This window comes from Siniperca chuatsi, linkage group LG18 (genome assembly GCF_020085105.1).
Source record: "Siniperca chuatsi isolate FFG_IHB_CAS linkage group LG18, ASM2008510v1, whole genome shotgun sequence".
Classification (NCBI taxonomy): domain Eukaryota; kingdom Metazoa; phylum Chordata; class Actinopteri; order Centrarchiformes; family Sinipercidae; genus Siniperca; species Siniperca chuatsi.
Window position 1 is genome coordinate 25,758,366 of NC_058059.1, and position 21,075 is coordinate 25,779,440.

Sequence of the window (21,075 nt, forward strand, 5' to 3'; positions counted from 1 at the left end):
TACCTTTCAAGTCACTGTGGAGAACGTAGCTGTGGCTCCATCCCTGACTACCAAGAACCTAGGTGTGTTCCTTGACGACCGGCTGGACTTCTCTGCTCACATTGCCTCAACAACTAGAACCTGCAGATTCTTCCTGACAAAAGAAGCCACCCAACTCCTCCTGCAATCGAGTCATTTCACGCATCAGCTATTGCAATGCTCTGCTAGCTGGATACCGGCTTGCGCCATCAAGGCGCTTCAACTCATACAAAACGCAGTGGCACGCCTGATCTCCAAACTACCAGTCAGCCCACATAACCCCATTTCTCAAAGAGCTGCACTGGCTTCCCATTGCCACACAAATCCGCCTCAAGGTTCTTGAGGTAGCCTTCTGTGAAACAAAGGGAACGGCTTCCTCCTACCTTCTTACTGTCTATCCTACTATGTACTATACTACTTTGTCTATCCTATAATCTATGCTACTATTCTTATAGGCTTGGGTGGAAAATGGAATGTACTTGTACTCAAAGCACTTCACACAGTACATATCACATTCACCCCATTCACACACATTCATACACTGATGGCAGGTTGCCATAGTCTGCCCATGGGAAGAATGAACATGCAAAACCTCTCTTTTCCTTGCCATGTGAAATTACTCATTTATTTCTCTGACTGTCTCTCATCTCGTCTCCCTTGTATCTCCCTCACTGAGTTGAGTCCCAATATTTATCAGAATGCATAGATTTGATCGGCTGAGTAGCATCACGTGAGATGCCAACACACACAACCAACCAACCAACCGCCTAGGGATGTGGATCAAGACCTGGTTGTATAAGGACCCGGTTCCAAATTTCTCAAAACCCGAAAACCAGTAAGGTCTGAACTTATCAATACTGCTATCGAGACTACCGGGTCCTGGGGGGGGGACACAACGTCGATGCTAAAGCACCTCAACGTTGTGCAACAAAATATAATACTTTCGACTGTCTTTGAGTCGGAACGCCGCCAACTTCGGCTGCCGCTGCAGGACAATCATCCTCCTCCACCCAAGGTATGCATGGTGTGCGCAACTAGCAAGTCCGTTCGTTGACTATAATAATCCAGTTGACAATAATCCAAAAATATGTGATCTCTTAAAGTGACAGTACAGACATTAACCTACACTTTAGAATGAAAATGAAATAGTTAATGAAACATAAACAAAATAGGTTCTTCAATATTGAGCACAAAATGTTTCACATTCGCCAGCTTCATTCATATAGATGGTGGTCAGCTCAAGCTTACCCCGTATTTATTGTTGGAAAAATTTGTTGGACATTTATTGCAAATCTTGTGTCAATATATTATTTTTCTATTCTCATAGTTATACGTTATGTTGAAGAGGTCCTGTGTATTCCTTTTCAAATAAATGCCCAGCATCAGCAATGTTTATAGAGGCTATGGTCTTATCGTGGACAGTGTTATATGTGCTGGGTATATTTGGTATATTTGTCACTTGAAAGTTCCCTTTTCTATATGTAAAATATGTACTTCCCAGGCATTTGTAGACCACCTCTTTACAGTAAGCAATTTCTAGAGTTTGCATTGTTAATATGTGGGGTTTTCGTTCTGTACAGAAAAGACACATGCCTACTCTGGGCTTGATTTTCTGAGAAAGTTATCCATCCTGTTTTCTTGTGTTTTGATTGACACTCTGGGCAAGGGCCATCCTATATATCCGGACCTATTATAACCTATTTTTCACTGAGGTCAAACTATATATTTCCATCCCCATAAGAGCAAGGTTCTAATGATAGCAAAATACAAGATACATATAGTAAACAGAAAACAAGTAATACATTTAAATAATATATCAATTCATGACTGTTAGCAGGGCTTACAGAACAAAAATAAAATGAAATGATAATAGCTATAAGCTACCTCAGTTACAGCTACATATACTGTGAACTAACACACTAACTCAACAGACACACAGGAATACTAAACGCTCTTTTCTGACAGTGGAGTTAAAGCTTGCTGGGTTCCTGTGGTGATGACTCATCATGATAGAGATTTTGCTCTAGTTTTAACTGGAAATGCGAAGACCATTTCCAAATAAGTGGATCACTGAAAGCAAGTCATAGAGTGAGCTGGTGAGTAGCCGCATCATTGTGTTCTCTTGGCTTTTGTGACTAGCTGAGTCATCCGAGTGTGATCTTTTGCCTCTTCTCTCCAACTGTAAAACACTAAAGGAGTAACACTTTGAAATGTTATCTGTAGCATTCACATTTTCTGAAGAAACAACCGTATTAACAACCATGATTCCCTGGAGTTACTATTGCCAAGTACTGATGTATTAATGACTTGTTTTGATCACAAATGTCTAAGCTGGGTCATGCTGAAACGTGCTCCCTATCATAAAACATTAGAAGCATTATTCCCCCCCATCCCCATCTCTGATGAGTCAGCTTTAAGTATTTAGCTGAGTGTACATGTGCTAACTTGTGCTCACCTTAACATACTCAGCTTTACTAACCATTAAAATTTTAGTAATCCCAACTGGGCCTCATGCCACGACTTAGGTTATACCACAGGAACAGATCTGTGCTACACACGTTTATCAGGCTGCTGTTAATTGTGGCAATGAGGACTGTGCTGTTGTTGCCATTCAAGGCTAGGAAATCTTTCAACATAGACCTGCCTGACTCTACAACAGGTCTACAGTATGTTGAATGGCCTAATGGGCTTCTAGCTGAATGGTTTTCCACTAAAATACACATGCTGCTGCTGGAGGACTCCTGATGAGAATAACTCACACCCCAAAAGGAATCAACTCCAGAGAACAATTGCCTCAGATTTATGATTTCTTCTAATCCAGAGATTCAGTGGTCCATGAGCCTCCCTGTTCTCATACCATGCCTGGCTTGTACACAATGTTTCAGCCAGAAAACTGTAAAATATATTTTAGAACAGTGCTCTGTTTCAATCAGGGCTGTGTTTCTCTTGGAATTTTACACTCATGACTCTTTCATTTACGGTAAGTCTCATATTCAACAACCTATGAAAAATGAAACTGAAACTTAGGTTTTCACTTTAGAAACAAACATTGCTTTCCATTATAACTAAGCTTGTTTTTACTATCATGCCTGGCAGAACTCATCTGTTACACAATCATGCATCTTCTCAGTGTCTTTATATACAGTATCATGGAGTCATGGAGGTTTATCATTCATTGTAAAGCCCTCAATCATCACTGTACTATCTGTACCATCACTGTATGTTTGCATTGAATGATCTTCCTCAACCTCTATCCCACTTAAGCATTGACATATATATTCAACCTTTTGTGACCAAACAGCTCAGACCAAGTTTGTCGCCGCCATAATGCAAGGTTATTTGCCACTTTTTATTCACTGGTATAATCTGCAGTTACATCACTATGACTAGTAATTAAAATATTTTTTGTAATCAGATGATCTGCTTAATGAGGCATCTTAAGCATAGGCTATAGGGAGGAAAGATAAGGAAAGACTGGGTGAGGAGGTGAAGATGGGCTGTGAATGGGCTCGCTCAAATATGTAAAAAATAGAAATAGTAATTAATATCAAACATACATTAGGAGTGGGCGGTATACCGGTTTGTCCCCACAAACAACTGGAAAACTCTTATGTGTGTTAAGTTGACCATTTTACTTTTGACTGATATTTAACAGTGTTGATGTTTATATTTTTGGCTCTCCAGTTACAACAGCGACCCCATTCAACTTGGCAAAGAAGGCTAATTTGACAAAAGAGAAGGTGGAGGAATTCCACAGAGCTGTGACCAAATTTCTGGTCAAGGGAGTGCATTATTTTTCCACTGCAGAATCTCCATGAATCAGGTAAAAGAATGTAAGTGATGTGAAAAATATATTTGTTTATTTGAGTATAAAATCTGTGCCATTAAGACAATTTGTATTTATATGTGCAAAATTGTGTCCACAGCTTCAATGGAGGGCCTTAAGGACAGGAAAAGGAAGAAGGATCGGATAACCATGAGGAAGACAAGGAAAAGGAACATGTAAGTTCATAATCATGGAATATCTAAAATGAATGCATTTTTTTGAAGCACGTTTGTCTAAACACCACTTTTATGTATTTTTCAGCCTCCATCTCACAAGAAGTGTGCCAAGAAGTCAGCCCTAGAGGAGCTGTTTGAGGATGAAGACCGAGAGCTTCTTCAGGCAACAACCACTAAAAGCAGTGCCCTCTCCATCGCTGAACGGGTCTAGAAAGAGATTGAGATCTACAGAAGTCTGCCTTCAATCCCATCAAGACAAGACCCTGTAGCCTGGTGGTGGGGAAAGCAGGACAGGCTCCCCATATTGTCTGCACTTTGACACCATCTGAGAGGGTTTTCTCCTGTGCAGGACATGCAATTTGTTAAGTGTTTTGTATTTATTTATATTTATATATTTAAGTATACTTTAAACTGTTAACAGTTAAATCATTGTTTAATTTCAAGTTCAACTCTGCCTTAGCAATAAAAAAGGTGTTCTTTAATGTCATTGACATTATCATTTTAGTCACCGGTACTGTTTTAAAAGTATTGTTTTAGCACTGGTATCAAAAAGAAAAAAATAAAGATACCTAACCATACCAGGAAGTCCAGTTTGAGTAAGAGATTAACGCCACACACCAAAACATTGCACAACGGTTTAATACTCACAATGGATTTCACAACTCTGGAAAGTTATCACAGCGGGAACTATTGTAGCTTTCGTCACAACTATCGCATGGTAAACAGTAGAAAGATTCTAGTTACCAAGTGATCTACCAGCATTGTGTGCTTGCATGTATGTGATTGGTCAACAGAGCATCTTGCCGAATTACATCACATTGCATTGCAGCAAAAGTTGCGCTTGGTTTAACTTTTTGCCAGATGACCCTGCGTTGTTTTGAATATATTTCACTCAAAACCACAAATGTCAACCTCATGGTGGCGCTAGAAGAAAAGTCAGAGGATCACCAAAGTCAGCATGTATCATCCTCTGGTGACCATGAATGTTTGAACCAAATTTGATTCATTCAATAGTTGTTGAGATATTCCAGTCTAGACCAAAGTGGTGGACCAATCAACTGACCATCAATGGCGCTAGCATGGCTAAAAAATTACGGTAGCGTTTGCGATACAATTTTCAGATGCAACAACACAGTCATGTATTGTTCTTTGTATTTGGTGTCAGTCCCTGAAACCCTCAATCTGATTGGACTTATTTTTTACAACTGAAATTACATTTTTGTTATTGCAGAGAAAGTAAAGTACCGAAAAAAGGAACCATTGGGTACTGGTACCGAATTCCAGGTACCGGTACTGGTATCGGTTCAAATGTGAACGGTACCCAACCCTAGCCTGCATGTGCAATCCGACCTCTGCAGCTCATCCAGAATGCAGCAGCCCAACTGGTCTTCAACCTACCCAAGTTCTCCCACACTACACCGTTCCTCTGGTGGCTGCTCGAATCCGATTCAAGACACTGGTACTTTCCTGCCGTGCTGCGAATGGCTCAGGCCCAGCCTACATCCAGGACATGGTCAAACCCCACAGATGTTTGCTGTACTGGCTCCACAATGGTAGCACAAGCTCCCCATTGACAGGACAGCAGAAACTGTACACATTTTCCGTCGCACTGCAGACTGAGAGCTTATCTGTTCAGACTGCACCTTGGCCCATAAATAAATAACTTCTTTTTTTTAATCTTTTTTTTTAAAAACTCTCTCTTTCTCTTATTGTTTTGTAAATGTAGCACTTGAAGCAGTTCAGCATATTTGATGAAGTTGATGTACTTGCATGATCCTTGCAATTCTTGGGTTGTGTCCACATGGTTGAATGCACAAGTTACTTTGGATAAAAAGCATCAACTAAATAAATGTAATGTAATAAAACCCAACAGATACACCACAGCAAAACCTTCCTCCAGTTACTTTACACACACACACAGATGTGAATTTAGTTTGAGAATCAAAGCTAATAAAAGGCTGATGAACAACCAAATAGCCCTTTTTGAATGACAGGAACTAAAGTTTTATTTCTCTTCACCGCTCCCTCTCTCTCATTCACTCTTTAGCTTGCTTGCCCGCAGCTTCTTCTCTGTCTCTTTCATTTTGTTTGCTCGTGCTCTCAGCTCTCTCTCTCACTCTCTTTATGTCACTCTTTTTGAAAGTAGTCAGGAAGTGAAAACAAAGCCTAACATTGGTTTATTAACTTTAAAAACAATCAACAAATGTCCACACTCATCCAAATATACTACCTTGTTTTGTGAATATAAAGCTACCTTAACTGTCAGGATTGCAAAATTGCTAATTCCTGAAGGGTCTCAACATTGATTAAACCTGCTCTACCCACATTTTGCTCACATGTCACCTTATCATTTCTGTTCTCACCAGCTATTGCACCAGCATGATGTCATGAAGTCATTCTTAGCCCTTCTAATTCTTTGAATACTTGACATTTCTTAAGGGTATCTCATGATGATTATGTGGCAGCACTGATCGGCCAAACAAGTAAAAGTGATCTGTAAAGTTTAGAAGTCTCATCATCCTGCCAAAATTCCTGAATCTGCTCTTTGTCTTCTACCATCTTTCTAGATCTGTCTCCGACAGTGTTAGAACTGCTTCTTAATCAAATCACAATCTGTCTGCTACCAGAAGTCAGTCATAGTCAAGTTGTTATATCTTTATCCATTTATGTTGTAATGTGTTATGTCTCTGTTGCATCGTAACCCCTAATGCTATTGTGATGCCATGATGTCTCCCTCCACCACAGTCAAATGTATATATGAAAGCCTGGTTCCAGACCACTCGCTTTAAATAAGTCTGGCATATTGCTTGTTGATAGCTGATTCCCCCGGTTGGAGATGCAATCTAGCAATCAGAGCTTTGTAGGCAGGATTAAGAAAGGCGACGTTAACTTCCTACATACCTAGCTACCTAGCTAGATCCATAATAAAAAGCAACAGAGAAATGGCCACAATAATGGCATCAAGCATAAATGAAAGAATGAAGTTCAAATTTTTTTTATTGCACTGCAGTAACTATCCTGCATACGCGTATGTTGTGTCCCAATTGCATACTAGTCCTGATCATGAAGGATCCCCAGAACGGAACAATTCCATCAGCCAATCACCTGCCTCTGCACAACATGGAAGCTCCTGTCAGGCATCATAGCGGCTAAGATGAGTAGGCACACGGCTCAATACATGGACAGGGCTCAGAAGGGAAGTGGTAGTAATAACAGGGGAGCCAAGCACCAGCTACTGGTCAACAGAGCAGTCACCTCGAGACTGCAAGACCAGGCAGACCAGCCTGTGCACCACCTGGATTGACTACAAGAAAGCCTACGACTCAATGCCACATACAAGGATACTGGAATGCTTGGAAATGTACAAGATCAACAGGACACTAAGAGCCTTCATCAAGAACTCAATGGGGCTGTGGAAAACAACTCTAGAAGCCAACTCAAAGCCAACTGCACAAGTCACCATGAAGTGTGGCATGTACCAAGGTGGTGCACTATCCCCGCTGTTGTTCTGTATAGGCTTGAACCTGCTCAGCCAGATCATCACAAAGAGTGGCTACGGATACCGGTTCCGTAGTGGAGCAACCATCAGTCACCTCCTCTACATGGATGACATCAATCTGTATGGCAGGAATGAGCGATACATCGACTCACTGATCCACACTACTAGGATCTACAGCAGGGCTATTCAACTTCAATAGCAAGTGGGCCAAATAGGAAAATCATTCGAGGTTGTTGTTCCACAAGGAATACTTAAATAATCAAATAATGGCTACAAATAACGCTTACATGACTACAGTATAATGTTAATAGATATATTACTACATGGAATAAACAAGCCATGTGCATCCCTTTTCTTTCACTTTAATGGTATCATTGTAATCAATTCCAGACAGCAGCCAGTCCATACAAAAAAACACTCTTACTTTTCACACAGACGTGCAAAAAGTTACATTTAAAAAAAACAAAACAAGGAGACATGAGGTGTTTTTCCATATCCGCAAATGAGAAAACAAGAATATAGTAAAACAGTATCCATCAGACCAACAGTAAGTAGGCCTGTTTATAATATCCTCAACCAGGGTCCGAAATTAAGACCCATCAAGTGCCAAATGCGGGTAGATTTTCCGTTTGGCGAGTAAATCTTGGAAGGCTATCCGCCACACTGGCAGGTAAATGTTTGTACCAAAATAGTCATGTAATAACAAACTATGCTGTGAGTCTCTACCGCGTTTTGGTGTCATTTACGGGCGCGCTGCTTCTGTCCTCTGCTGTCTGTGTCGGAGTTTGGCACACACACTACCATATGTGTTTTTATGCCTGTCTAAACAGTGCCGCGAAACTGACTGTCTTGAGTGCTCCTAGTTTGCTGTTGACTGTACGGGACATCAGATACTCCACTAAACTATCACTTGCCGCCGGTCTGCTGCTGCAACCCGATATCACGCCAAAGCGTGTAATACACCTAACCCTAAATAACCCTACACCGGTCCACTGTGGCAGCATCACGTTTTCAACAAATTCTCAGTCTGCGGTCAAGTTATCAATAATAAATATGCAACATCCGGTTAGACTTTCAAATAAACCTTGCTGAGAAACATTTTAGGTGACGGTTGCAGTTTGGTTAGGTTTAGGCACCAAAACTACTCAATGATTGATTATTGGTTTCACATGGGAAACGAACCCCGGTCTCCTGTGTGAAAGTCCTGTGTTTGACCCATTACTTTTATGTTTGATCCTTAAGTACATTTAATAGCAAATACTTCAGTAGAATTTTGAGATCAAGACTTCTTGAGTTGTATTCAGGCTTGAATTGATTAACCTTTGATCAAAATATTCAAATCATTTTCCTTCGAATTTTGCTCTCTTCTTTAAGACGGTGTAGTCCCTCATTCGTCCAGGAGTGTTCTATCGTAGAAAAGGTTTCAGTCGTAGTCATCTGGACACTGTTTTCAGAATCAAGACGTTTCAGCTCCCATCCGGAAGTCATTCTCAATTGTGAAAAAATTGGACGGGAACTGGAAATTTAAGCTACTCTGAGTTACATAAGCCCTGCCCTCAAGAAGGAATCTGCCTGAGTATCTGTTAATAGCTAGTTTCACCTGAAACTGACCTAATAGTTCCCAAAATGGCCCAGTAATCAGTAATCAAGCCTATTGTTTTCTGGCTGCATCTACTTCATCACTGTTAAGTGCCTGATTAGCATGTGATGTCCTGTTTTTTTGGCTCTTCGGTGGGCAGTTCTTGGGCTCTGTGTTGTAATGTCCGGATTACACCCAGCTTGTGCTGTAGTGGATGGTGTGAGTCAAAGTGCCCCCTGGCTCAGAGGGTAAGAAGAAAGAGGAAAGGCATGTCCAGAATGCACTCTCAGCCTATGGTTATCCTACTTGGGCTATCAACAAAGTTAAAAGAGCCAAAAAAACAGGACAAAAGTGTAACTGAACCAAGAAGGAACGGTGTCTCCATTCCTTATGTATCTGGACTGTCTGAAAAACTACAAAGGATCTTTAGACAGCACAATGTCCCTGTCTTCTTTAAACCAGGCAACACTTTAAGACAGAAACTCGTTCACCCTAAGGACAAGTTACCCACACAGAAACAGAGCAATGTTGTCTACTCCATTCAGTGCAGTAAGGAAAACTGCAAATAACGGTACATAGGTGAGACCAAACAGCCACTTCACAAAAGCCTTTATCAGCACAGACGACACGCTAACTCAGGATTACAGAGCACCGTGCATTTGCATCTAAAAGTTACAAACCACACATTTGAAGACAGCGAGGTGAAGATTCTAAGTAGAGAGAAGAGTTGGTTTGAACGGGGCGTCAAGGAAGCCATTTTTGTGAAAAAAGAGAACCCCTCTTTGAACAGAAATGGTGGTCTGAGATTTAATCTGCCCAAAGTCTATCAGAGTGTATTATCACCTTGGTCACGCCTGAAGTAGATGCAGCCAGAAAACAATAGGCCTGATTACTGATTACTGGGCCATCTTGGGAACTATTAGGTCAGTTTCAGGTGAAACTAGTTATTAACAGATACTCAGGCAGATTCCTTCCTGAGGGCAGGGCTTATGTAACTCAGAGTAGCTTAAATTTCCAGTTCCCGTCCAATTTTTTCACAATTGAGAATGACTTCCGGATGGAAGCTGAAACGTCTTGATTCTGAAAACAGTGTCCAGATGACTACGACTGAAACCTTTTCTACAATAGCTCTCTTCTTTAAGTTTGTATTCAACATAATACCTTATTATCTCAACGAAATGTACTCTAACGAATGTATGTGTGACACAAAAAGGCAGTTTATAATTTTGGCCAGTAAAAAATATGCTTTGTCGGTGGATTTTTTCATCTACCAGTCCCCTTGGCCAGTGAGTCAAAAAGTTAATTTCGGACACTGTCTTCACCAACACTTCCAAGCAGACATAAGGTGCTTATAGCATGTCCATATCCGTATTTGTTAAAAGGTGAAAACAGTAAAACAGTATCCAGACTAACAATAAATGGGCCTACTTGAATCATCATAAATAAGATCTGTAGTCTTTGCATTTCACTAAGAATTTCACTTAATCAGGTGATTTACATCAGACTTCTGTCATTTTGAGCCTGTTTGAGTCAGTGAGAGAAATTACACTGCCTTGATTTTGCTATTTCAACATAGTTTGGCTCATAAGTAGTATGGGCAATCCTCAGACACTCATGCAACTTCTCATTGGTGATGGAACAACATACCCTTGTTTTGATGGCATTCATATGTGAAAAGCTAGACTCAAGTATAAGTAGATCCAAACATTGACAGTTTTAGCAAGGCCACTTTCCTTATTGTGGTACTGATATTGGCTAACATGGTTAAAACAAAAGTCCACTGCACCTTCAGACTGCAAGTGCTGTTTTATAGGAAAGGAGGACTGCACATCAACCAATTCCATCTGAAAGATGCTCTCAATACAAGACATTACCTCTTTTGCTTTTATACAGAAGTCTGCCTCAGGTTTGATGGAAAACGGGTCTCGAGCAAACTGCAATACCTCAATGGGAATGCTGAAGCTTTGGAATCTCTCAGTAATGTTTTCAGTCAGTTTTGTCATGAAGTCTGTCATGACGGGTGTTATGTGTGCCACAAGTGCTGTGCTCATGAATGCACAGAGTTGTGGGAAGTGCAGCAATTTTGTTGCGTTCCAAGAGGTTTGTTGTCCGTTTGTTTACATATGTGAAGGAAAAACACAATCTCCTGGCGGAGTTCACAGAAACGGTCCAGGACATTTCCTTTGCTAAGCCATCTGAAATTGTTCTGGACAAGTAAGTCAGTGTGATGGGCAAACGTGTCAACAAGCAGCAGACGGAAAACGTGATGTGATGTTGTAGGCTGAAGGTTGAGCGAATGAAATTCACAATGTATACAATATACATACATACATACATATATATAATTTTGAACGTGGTATTATGCATTTTCTTAAGACAAGAAAAATTTTATGGATTCAAAAATGCCTCCAAGCAGACTCAAATTACACCATTTTTAAGTGTGGTGTTGACTGACACCAATGCAACACACAATTGAAGTAAAGGAGGGTCAGGTGGAGAGAACACTAGTCATGGAACACATCATAGATACAGTGACTGGACTCTGTAGCACATTGGACAACACATGTTAAAACTAAAGAGGGAGTAATTATAAACAATGTTATGTTGAACACACCTGCTATACGAGCTCAATTTTGTTGCATCTGATGTTACAAATTGAGCCTATTAGAGCAAATATTGTGTTTCTGTCTCCCAGTGGGCAGAAAGGCTGTAGCAGAAAGGGTGGAAAGAAAAAGTACAGAATAGCCCTTTTCAACCATGACATTAAGGAAGGTGAGGAGATAGATCAGACACACCTGTGAGCTATGGGAAGGGAAACAAGCAGCAAGGAGGAGAATAGAGAGGAGTGAGAGTGGCTAAAGGAGGAGATAACTATAAGTTTAATCCAGTTTCTGGACATTCTTGCTCTAAAAAGAAAAAAACTGACATATATAAAAGTAAACAAAGTAGCAGCTGTTCCAATAACCGTCTGGATTTCCTGAACTTTCCTGGGCAACAAGGCGCTGTTGGAAATGTGCTGATCTCTGGAGTTGAGTTTGGATGAATCTTGTTTAACTACCTCTGTGACCTGCTTGGATAAAGCTGTGGACTTCCTTGTCTTTGTTGGACCTACAAAAGTTAAATTAAGTCTCCTGTCCTGCAGCTCCCCATGCTTCTCCTATTCTCCTGGCTCAGGTTAATGTTCATTACCCGATGAGTAGAAGGCAACAAATCACTTGCTTTGTCTCATTTGTGGTGCAGGGAATCAAATCCCCAAAGATCCAATTCCATAGAAAAAAAGTTAATTCCTGCACACACTTATCACCTCTGCATTGATTTATTTAATAAAAGGTCTACGATTCGGTCACAGGGACCTTTCTCAAGGCATATCAATCATAAGAGTGACACGGTGCTTAAATACAGCCCATAACTGCATGATAGTCCACAGCTGTGTTTGTCGGTGTGTCCATGATTACATACAGCAGCTCAGATTCCCTCAACCGTCAAAACGTAGAACATCTATAATCATTTTGATATTACTAAAAAGGAAAACATTATTAAACAAATAGTGGTATATGTCTATACAAGACATAGCCCAAATTTGATTAATTTAAAAGTTATAGGACCCCATGTGATATTTTCATACTGTAGATTTGGGCTAAGTCTATATATATATATATATATATATACACACACACACACATATACACAGCATTAATTTAAGAGTTTTATCTATTCATTAGTAAGGAGAGCTTTTTAATATCTTTTATCCTTGTAACTGTTTAATATTAAGCCATAATGGCGTCTGCCTGCTACCTTAGAAATTGAACAAGTGTTTGAGAAAATGTTTATGTTAGAAACTGGGTTTATTTTATGTTGACTGACAGTGCCAGTGTGTGTGTTTACCCTGTTGGAGTTGCCAGTTTAAACCTACAGTTTTGCACTTAAATATATAAACCTTTGTTTACATTTTGTTTTTTGCTGTATTATACAATACATACAGTTTGTCAAAATAAAATAGTCTATTTGATTTTTTGGAGGAAAATGAATCATTTAGATTAATAGATTAATCAGCAAAATAGTCAGTAGATTAATCAATAGTCGTTAGTGGCAGCTCTAATTCTACCTATTTGGGAGATTGAAAGTGAAGACCATCTATCAACTGACGCTATAAATAGATATTATAACAGGAGTATGATTAGCTTGTACCACTTCTTCTAACCTGTCAGAAATTTGTATTCCTTAGTAAGTAAAACTGTTGAAGTGAACAACGTGATTGGGTGGGTTATGATAGATGATTTGTGGTTATTGATTTTGTAACTGGAGATATTGCCAAATATTTTAATTAGATCAATAAGAGCTGGAACAGATTCATCCAATTTTTTAAGAAAAAGGATCACGTCATCCGCATAGAGAGATATGCGATGTTCAAGTTGACCTATACACATGCCCAAAATCAGTGTGTGATTCCTTACTGCGACTGCTAAAGGTTCAATTGCAATCATAAATAAGAGAGGTGATAATGGACAACCCTGTCTACATCCTCTAATGATTTTAATTGGTTTGGATAGATTGTTGTTAATAACTATTTCTGCATATGGTGCTTTATATAATAGTTTCACACCATTTTCAAATATTTTCTGCAAGACCAAACCGATCAAGTAGTTCAAACAGATATGCCCATTCCACCCTATTAAAAGCTTTCTCTGCATCTAATGACTGGAAAGCTGAATCTGGTACCTCTCTCTGGGCATGTAAGATGTTTAAAACCATTCTTACATTGTGAAATCCCTGGAAGCCCACAATGAACCCATTTTGATCTCCATTTATAATTCCTGGTAGAAAAAGCTCTAATCTTTTTGCTAGGATTTTGCAGAGTATTTTCAAATCCGAGTTTAAAAGACTTATTGGTCTCAGATTTTCACATTTATCGTTTGACTTTCCAGGTTTATGAAGAAGTGTTATTAAAGCCCCTCTCAAGGTTCGGTGGGAGGATCCCTTCCCGAAAAGATTCAATAAACATTTCCAGAAGAGGTGTCTTTAATTTAGATTAAAATTTCTGATAAAAAAAATCAGTGGGCAGGCCATCTGGTCCTGTAGCTTTCCCAGATTTCATGTTTTTTATTGCCACAGAGATGTCCTCTCGGGTCACGTCTTCCCCTAATGTCCTCCTTTCCTCCTCTGAGATATTAGGGATTGTAAGATTATTTAGGAATAGAATTTGGTCTAATAATATTGGATCTCTTTCTGAACTATACAGTTTTTCATAATATTCTCTAAATTAATCCCAGTTAATTTTAATAGGATCTATGATAGTATCATCATTTTGATTTTAGAGGATAGTGATAGCTGTTTTGGTTTGAAGTTGTTTTATGTGAAAGAGATTAGCTCTGGGTTCCGCAGCCATTTTTGTTGCCATCTCCTTTTGGTGGGTCCTTTTTCAACCCTGGATCTACATAACAAACTATTTGGGGCATGATCTGAGATTAATATGCTGTCATAATTAAATTCCTTAATTCCAGACACCAGGCCTGCAGAGACTACAACATAACAATTCGGTATTCCGATTTATGTGTATTAGAAAAACACAAATAGAATAATAGACACACCTCTTTATATTAGATTTTTGTGCTCCTTCTATTTTATATTGATATTTTTCTGAAAATGTATCTTCTTTTTTCCCCAGTAGCTTCCATGTTCTGTGACCTAGTGACGCCAAATCAAGCGGCAACCTCCTGGGCTAAAAAATGAAGCCAACACATAAAAAAGCAAGTCAATCCCCATAGAGCCCCATGTTAAAATGCCCAACTTTACAGCTGAAATAAACATGTTTACAGCCTGGTGCAAAAAAAAAAACGGTTTTGGTCTCTATAGCTAATTTCCCCCTTCATGACAACTGTAAGGGGGGTGATTTTTTTTATAACTCAACCATTTAAATTATATTAAGGTTTAAAGTTACGCATAATTAAAGACGTGGCATAATTGAGTGACAGGTGGGTGCCCTATCAGGTGGCTTGCCGCTAGGTGGTTCGGTAACCAGGCTTCATTCAGCCCGCCTCAGCACCACCTCTTTACCCATTTTTGGATTAGCCGGAGTCAGGGACTGTCAAGATGGCGACAGCCGGAACCGCCGGTAGCCGCCCACTGTGAGCTTCACAACGGCTCTTCGGAATCAGAAGCACTAAAATCTAATAAAAAGAGCTGTGTCTCATTTGTCCAGTGTAGTAATACAATTCAGCATTGGTTTTGAGTCCCTGGGTCACCTGACATTAAAGCTATTGTAAAAAAAGATGAATTTTCATAAAAATATTCATAAAATAGAATTTTTCGCAATTGAGTCGGCCGGGTGTACGGGCGGGACCTTGATACCACTGCTCAAACTACTGTGCAGACTCTAGCTCCAAATGACGTCAAAAGCGCAAGACGGCAGCTCCTGTATCCGGGATATTTTAGGGTCATTTTTGTACAGTGGGAGGAAGTGGAGACGCGTCATCCATCTATATACAGTCTATGGTCTGGAGTCCCTGGGTCACATGACATGGAAGCTATTGAAAAAAAATGCTGAAATTTCCATACAAAACATTAATATAAAATAGAAGCACTCAAATCCAATAAAAAAAAGAGGTGTGTCTCATTTCGGCACTGGTTTGGAGTCCCTGGGTTACATGACACGGAAGCTATTGAAAAAAATTCTGATCTATATATTTCTATATAATCTATCTATTTATTGATGGTCCCTAAGTGAAACCCCTGTGGTTAAGAGCTAGCGCTTGGAGGTGAACTAACCGCCCTCTTACTGCCAACACTGGGTGAAACTGAGTAAGAAAACGCCGCTGGATCCTGAGTGAATGTCTGTCGAATATCCACTTAAAACTTAAAACTTAAAACTAACTTCACCGCGTAAAAAACAAACAAAAATACATGTATTAAGAGATAGCAGGATTTAATACAGCCTCGTTTCCGTTCGAGGCAGCGGGTAAATATCATTTCCATATGGTCGCAGTAGACTAACGTTGTTGCTAGCTAGGTATGTGCTAAGTAGGTTTTGCAGCTTTCCAATATGAGTAAACAGACTGTGTCCTGGTCGGTGAGGCGTTTTTGTGCGATACAACCACACAAGCAAATGTCAACAAAGTTGGCTCATGCATAAAGTCTGCATGCTAACTGTTTTTAAACGCGTCACCGATGGGTTGGAAACAGCTGTTTTAATGAACGCTTCATGTCTTACCTGAAGAGGAGTCAATAATGTCCTGCTTACTTGAAAGCTTTGAATAGTTATTGCAAGTTATACTGGTCCATGTTGTTGTGCAACCCCTCCCCAGAGTCTCTCTCTCTCGCGCTCTCTCTCTCTCTCTCTCTCTCTCTCTCTCTCTCTCTCTCTCTCTCTCTCTGTGGTGGGTTTGTGCCGCTGCTGCCACGCAGGCTGCTCAACGCAGTATGCTGGCAATCAGTGGAGTCATGCCCATTCAACGTGCCCCACTAGAGTTTTGTTATCTTTTTATTTTATCTTATAGCTGTTGAAGATATGATATGAGAGTATTTACACACGTGACAGAAAGCATAAGAAAAGCATCCGGTATAAGTCAAGTCTGATCTCACAGGAGATTCTTCTACTTTCTATACATACATATATATAATCAGCTGTAGAAAGTACTATTTACTCAATTCAGGGCAGTAGCCAAGATTTTAGAAATACTGAGCTCATAAGCCCAAGTAGCCTACTTTAGCCCCCCCGTCCCCAGATAAATTTGAAGAGATGTGAAAATTCCGTTTCTATTAATTTAGATATTTTTCCATATTTAATTTGTTCAACTGTTCTAGTCTTTTTTGTAGCATCTTTTATTCATTTAATAACAGTTGTACAACTCAGAGTTTCTCTACTAATGGTCTAAAAGCTATTAGTGTTTTCTACTTCTCCAGGAATACATTCTGCCTGTAAAATGGGTTAAATTGTTGTATTATTCATTTATTATTCATTCATATTTGAAGAGTAACTTAACACTATGCTCAAGCACTATTCCACTGCCCAATTTTTCAATCTAGCCTGGAGTGAGGTTCAATTTTGGTGAAGTTGGTGCATTTTATGAGTAGGCCTTCTGTGACATTATCCATCACTCCTCAACCCCCAAGAATTTTGTTTAAAAAGTTCAGCAGATGGGTGTCATGCTAAGTTTAGTCATTCTGCCAGAAAAGTGGTAAATATACATCATAAAAAGCTGTCTTACTCTCTGCATGTTTAACCCATAACCCTACTGAATCACATGCTGTGGTATTCAAGGGATATAAGCTATACTTTGAAGAAACGTTATTTATGGCACTATCAACAGATAATGTTCCATTTGCAGCTTTAATCACAACATATAAGAAATGTATCAAAATATGAACTATATATAAGTATTTTAAGAAGTCACACACTGTCAATAGTTATCAAGATCACTGTAAACGAATGCGTTAGCTTTTGTTTATGTTCAGTGTCAAGTCCAGTGTCTAGTACTCTTTTTTTATGAGGAGCACATTATGATTAGACCTTCTCACTGTAACTAAAAATACATGCCTTTTTTACTCCCTTTTAAAAAAAAATGTAAAAATAAAAAAACATTGCATAGCCACCATCTCATTGTCTTAAATGTAATGGCTTGTATAGGAACATAATAATAATAATAATAAAACCTTATTTTATAGAGCACTTATCAAAACAAAGTACAAAGTGCTTCACAACAAGAGAAATAAAATACCACAGTGAATGATGAAATATACACAAAAGCAATAAAATAAACAGCCAGTTCAGGTAAAATCAGGATATACTTTCAGATAAAAATGTGTTTTGAGAAGAGACTTAAACGGAGACACTGACTCAGACAACCTAATTTGCAAGTTGTTCCAGAGCCTCGGGGCCCTGATAGCAAAAGCTCTGTCCCCCTTAGTTTTCATCCTGGACTCAGAAACAGACAGAAGACCCCTGCCCGAAGATCTCAAAGTACGTGAAGGTTCATAAGGGATTACAAGGTCTAAAATATAGTCTGGAGCCAGGCCATGAAGAGCCTTAAAAGTAATCAACAAGATCTTAAAATCAATCCTAAAAAACCAACAGGGAGCCAATGTAAAGAGGCTGAAACAGGTGTGAGGTTATCATACCTCTTGGTCCTGGTTAACAGCCGAGCAGCTGAGTTCTGTACAGTCTGCAGTCGTGTCAAAGTTTATTTTATTAAGACAAGTGAACAGACTGTTACAATAGTCAAGGCGTGAGGAGATAAAAGCATGTACAACAGTTTCTGCATCAGTATAATTTAAAATAGATCGGATTTTTGCAATGTTTCTGAGGTGATAAAAACATGATTGGACAAGATAATACTTCTTACCTTCATGTTTCTATACTTAGCCTAACTTAATTTTAAGATGGTAAAAAACATAAATTAATCAATGATAGACAGAGATCAATTCATCAAACTTGCCATTGTTGCAACACTTCCTATTTTTTTTCTATTGCAAAACTCTACCAGTAATGTTACCACTCTAGTCACAAACTATCTGCGACTCACAGCGCAAGAGCTGTGAAAAGTGTCAACTGCATAGTCTCAGAGCCAGTGCGTGACAGTTGGCAGCCCTGCCGCTATGGAAGTTTTTATCGGGGCGGATCTACAGATGACTCTTCCAGTACAGACTGCAGTTCCGTCAGCTCATGTGAGGGAGTCTCGCCACCTGCTGTAACTGCACCTCAATTTACAAATTCCTCTGTACAGATCTGCTGCGGTGCGAATTGGACAAAATTCCACAAATAAATGGGAGGGAAGTCACAAATGTCACGTGGGCCACAAGCTGAACAGGAAGCAATCTACAAATGTGCAAAACCCGTTGCACATGTTAGATCCACAAATGTATAAATATCACTTTACATGTATTTGTTCTGGTAAATCTATTTACATATTAATTTATGTGAAATTAAAATACATTTTTACAGAGTAAGTTATGCATTTTTGCAAATCACTCTGTATTGTTGTGGATATGACTTTACACAACACAAATAAAAAATACATGTTTGTGCATAGTGAAATATTTGTGGGGCCTGGTACAAATTTGTGGATTACAACTAATAAAGTCCAATAAAAACGTACATATGCTGCTCACTCTGTTTAAAAGTTCCAAGTGTGTTGCGCTTCTGATTGTGTGGTTGAGTGTAGTCAGAAGTGTGCAAAAGTGATTCGACAAAGTACTGACACACCCCGAAGTACACTTCTAGATCACTGCAGCAAAGTGAGAAGTTAAACCACTAGAGGTCAACAAAAAGAAACATTTTCAGCTGCTGTTAAGTTGCTCTTTAAGGACACTGAATCTAAATATTTATTAGTATTCACCTTTTAAAAAAACATTATGTGTAACTAAGTAGTTCAAAGTAGTGCCTTGACAAGAAACAACATTGAAATGCTGCATAGACATTAATGCATCAATAAAAATACATTGCACCAGTTACTAATCCAGTTATATATATGTTATGTCATTTTACTGAGGCAGTGGTGTACAGGTGTTTCCTTCTTTTATTGGTTTATTTGAACTCTGGTCTGTTATGCTTTCTGTCAGTTTATCCTTTTGCTAGTTGATGGCTGACATTTAAATTATGGTGTATGTGTTCAGTTACTGTGCATGAATTCAAAATGCTCTATGCACAGATACAAATAGGTGACAAATAAAACCTGAACCTATAAAACCTGAATAAATAAATGAGTGTAGAAACATAACAAATGCAGATGCTTCCATATAGGGTACGAGGTCTCACTGAACGGTTTGATGAGTATGAAAGTGATGTGTATCATATACTATGATCTTCACAGTGAACAGATGTCTACCCAACCGAACATCTGTGGAAGATTTTGGAGCACTCTCCACCACCATCATCAAAACACCGGATGAGAGAATATCTTTTGAAAGAATGCTGTTCATCCCTCCACTAGAGTTTTATACACTTGAAGAATCAATGGCCCTGTTTACACCTGGCATTAACATGTGTCTTGGGTGATCTGATCACAAGTGGACAGCTCTAAGTACAGGTGTGAATGCACCCGAGACGCATTGATGATGCATTGAGATCCAATCACTCAGAACACATTCGGATGTGGGCCGCATAAGGCTACATTTTTTTAGCAGTGTGTATGCTAATGTGTCCTGGGCCATAGATGCGCGGTCGCCATATTGAGGTGGTCAAGATCCACTAGTAAACAAATACAATTTGTATTGAGAGATGCAGACTTTACCACAAAATCGACTATAACTCACTTAATTCTAAACTGATTTTCATGAAATTTGGTTTGTTATAAAGGTGAGAAATTGAACATGATACTGGTTACTTATTGGAATTAAATTTATATACAATACTGGGGGCAGATCTAATCAGCTCTATGCCAAAACAGTAACCTTCTGAATAGCTACAACTTCCAGTGGGACATGCATGCTGCGATCTATGAATAGGCAACATCAGGTGTAAATTATTTAGAATTTCAAATAGTTTCTTTTCCATAAAAGCTGCAGGCAGGACTCATCACCTCAGTATTTCTAAAAATCCTCATGATCAGACTCCATATTCTATAAAACTTCTAAATTGAGTATGCATAAAGTAATTATTATTATTAGTCTAATTATTGTTAAGTCTGCCTTGCAAGCAATAATGATAATTAGATCAATATTTATCATTGTCCCATAGTTACCAGTGTCCCGTGTTTGTTTATTTTTTCAAATCTAACAACAATACAATTGTGGTGATATAAATAACTTCTTTATATTATTTGAAATTAAATATTAGTACAAAATATAATCTATATCACGTCATTTACTACTCAACTCTGATCAAATTCAAAGTAAATTTTTGGTAATTAATTAGCTATAAAACCTCAATTAAACTCTCGTACGTATCGCTCAATACTGCATAACGCTACAGATATAACTGTTGTAGGCTACAGGTAAAGTAAACAACGGTGACTAGATGGGCAGTATAGCTTATCACGCGACC

General features: G+C 39.0%; 1 protein-coding gene across 4 annotated transcripts in view; it reads right to left on the reverse strand.

Moving 5' to 3' along the window:
- Positions 1-16,451, reverse strand: part of nek6 (NIMA-related kinase 6) — a 45,042-nt gene extending 28,591 nt beyond the window's left edge. For 3 of the 4 annotated variants that reach the window (XM_044173487.1, XM_044173486.1, XM_044173484.1), the window contains exon 1: positions 16,306-16,451. The gene's annotated coding sequence lies outside the window, so the exon portion shown is untranslated. The remainder of the gene's footprint in view (positions 1-16,305) is intronic. The other variant, XM_044173485.1, reaches the window with a different exon arrangement.
- Positions 16,452-21,075: the final 4,624 nt, after the last annotated feature.